The following is a 3048-nucleotide window of genomic DNA, read 5'->3' on the forward strand; positions in this document are numbered from 1 at the left end:
TGTAGGTTTTCTTTTGAGGGAGAAAAGGGTAGAGGATAGGGACTTATTATTATTATTTTTACCAATGAAGATCTAGTCCAAAATGGGAAATAGGGGAAGAGAGGGAACAAAAGAAAAACTAGTTCAAGATCCTCACTTTAGAATGTCCCCCAACATAGCTTCATATCCTTTTGTCTAGTGCATAACCTTCTGTCAAAGATGGTTTGGCTATTTTTCTCAATTCTAAAAGAAGTTTGTAAACAATAAAACCTCAAAAAGAACATGGAGAAAAAACCCACACATTATTATTTACACAAACTAGGCCACCTAGCAAATGACCAACTCAGAAACTCAGTAAAGTCCTACAGAGCCTAGACAAATACAATTAACTAGAGGGGGGCAGCATTTGTGGGGAGACAAGAAACTAGGATCAGACACACATCACCCAATGCATTCTATTGCATTTGTCCTGTTTCAACACAGTGAGGGAAGTTTGCGGTGATCTCTCAGAATGTAAACGAAACTCCCCTTTTCTCCTTTAGCTAACACAACACTATGAACAATTATGCAGCAGGGCAGGACACGGGCTCCAGAGACAGGCGTTCACTTATGGATTTCACTGGAATCCGAGACTGAGGATTTTGGTCCTTGCTTTTTATAGAGCCATCCCTGCATGGCTAGTACAAGGTGGACACATATCTGTGGTCTTAAAATCCAAACATATCAATTCCCATTCCTTAGAGGAAAAAAAAATACATATACAGTTACTTGCACAGTAATCCCAGGCTAACCTAGTAAAGGATAGATGTGGTATATGGAAAGAAAACAAGTCCCAGAGCCACAGGTTTACACAAACATTACTAACCTTGGCTTCCTCTTTGGGCCTCTTCTACCTTGTCTGCACCACCATTTCCTGTTTAGACTAATTTCCATTCTTCCAGCCGAAGGAGAACAAGTCATGGGGCAAACCAATTAAAAACCTAGTCTCCCATGAAACATTTCCAAGGGTTGATGGGGTTTCAAGAGGACCCTATGGCAGAAAAGCCAGCTCTAATTGGCAAAAATGAAGTGGTTCAATGCGCTATGCACTCCAAATGGTTGCTCTCCATGGTGATAAAAACAACAAATTCTTCCTGCTGTGCAGACCTGGAGCTGTTGCCCACTTATCCCTGAGATTGCTCATGTACCTGAGAACACAGCGCAGGAAGGAGGGCCTTAAGATTAAAATATATAAAAATACAAAACCAGAATATTTATAATAAGAAAAAAAGTTAAAATGCACAAGATACGTCATTCGCATATATAGTGCAGGTTTGGCATCCTGGAGAAAGCGGGGACCCAAGGTGCAGTAATCCAAGGGAACAAATAAATTACAATCACATTGGCCCAGAATGGGGGAGGGGGCAGGGAGAAGCACAGAGCACCAGGTTTACAGCCATTCCCTAGTAACCCATGTTGCATGTCATCACAACCCAATGCCTGGACAAGCTCTCCCAGTACTATGGCTCAAGATAGGGTGATGAGGAAACAAGATGTTTAGGAGAGGAGGTGGTGGAGAGACAAAAAAGAAAACAAAACAAAACAACTCTGCCTTGCTCCTGACGGGCCCTCCTACCCGAGGTACTACACTTTGGGGATTTGGGCCCATGGATCTGCTGGTCTGATGCTTATTTGTTTCACATCCTGGCAAGAGAAATAGGACACATCCTTCTTTAAAGGAACAACTTGCCAATCTGGGTCATTTTTAGAAGCTGGAGGCTGGGTGGGTTGGGGCGGAGGGAGGGGAAGCATGTAGGACAGGTGAAGCTTATCATATAAAGTATGCAGGTTTCAAAATGGTTCCCCCAAAGCCCCTCACTTGAATTGGGATAGATCATGATGGGATTCCTATGCATCACCCCTTCCCCTCATCAAAAGAGAAGATGGGGTGATGCTGGGACATCCCGGCCTGAGACATATGGCAGTGCCAGCTACTCTCCAACACATCCCATATCCCCATTTTCTCCACTTTACCTATTGATGCCTTCTCCTTGAAACTTCCTGCTGGCAAGAGTAGCCCCCCTTACTCTGGTGGCTCAATTTTGGGCCTCGGGGAGCAGGGCAGGGCTGTGATCTCTTCTTCTTATTCTTCCCTAAAGTAGGCAGGCTTTCCCTGGGAACTGGGGACCTGCTGAGCCTTCAGTGGACAGGAGGCCACCATGTGGTTGATGCTTTGGCAGAAGTTGCACTTCTTGGGCTGTGGTGGCAGCTTGCATTCCTTGGCATGATGGTCTAGACCACCACAGTTGTAGCACCTGTCTCCTTTGGATCTGCGCTTCTGCATGTTCTTCAACTTTGGCCGCCTCTCACTACCAAAGAGAACACCCCACTGGGCCCAGTGAATCCAATGGATTCTAGGCCTTTGGCAGACTTCTTAAAGGAAAACTCCACAGCCTCTCCCACCCTCAGGCTCCAGAAGCCCTCCATGTGCAGCTTACTCTTGTGCACAAAGACGTCCACCAGGGGGTCCAGCGCGACCATGGTGCGGGCCTTCATAGATAGGAAGCCGAACCCCATGATCACGTTGAACCACTTACAGATGCCGGCCTTGTGCAGCAGCTGTGGCTCCCTGGCCGCCTGAGCCGCATCTGCCGGTGCCTACTCGGCCGCCTTCTCCTCCGCCTTGGCACAGCCACCTGCAAACTGCTAGTTGGACACCAAGCCCATGGTCATTGGCTGAGCCCTCAGTCCCGGGCCCCTGGTAGGGCTGCTGCTGGCCCCTGAGAAGTCCGGAGGCAAAGGGGACGTTCGGAGAAGAGGCAGCTACATCTTACCCCGCACAATCCATTTTTTTCAAAATTTCTTATGATACTGAAGATTCAATTATAAACTATTAACACTTGAAAATAACTCATTTTGGGGGGAGTAGGACACAAAACACAAGATTAATCCTAATCATTTTCAAAGACATTTATTTATACTACAAATTCACTCCTATAACTACAAAGATTCTAAAAATAACAAGTATAGTGTCACAAAGGACATAATTTAAATTCATCATGTATATTCAAAAGACTGTGCTAATAGAAA

The 3048-nt window shown here is 45.7% G+C and overlaps 1 pseudogene; it reads right to left on the reverse strand.

Moving 5' to 3' along the window:
* Positions 1 to 2054: 2054 nt before the first annotated feature.
* LOC138806677 (protein lin-28 homolog A pseudogene) lies at positions 2055 to 2685 on the reverse strand (annotated as a pseudogene).
* Positions 2686 to 3048: the final 363 nt, after the last annotated feature.

The sequence above is a fragment of the Dipodomys merriami genome, unplaced genomic scaffold (assembly GCF_024711535.1).
Source record: "Dipodomys merriami isolate MVZ:Mamm:240054 unplaced genomic scaffold, mDipMer1.0.p SCAF_404, whole genome shotgun sequence".
In the NCBI taxonomy this organism is placed as follows: domain Eukaryota; kingdom Metazoa; phylum Chordata; class Mammalia; order Rodentia; family Heteromyidae; genus Dipodomys; species Dipodomys merriami.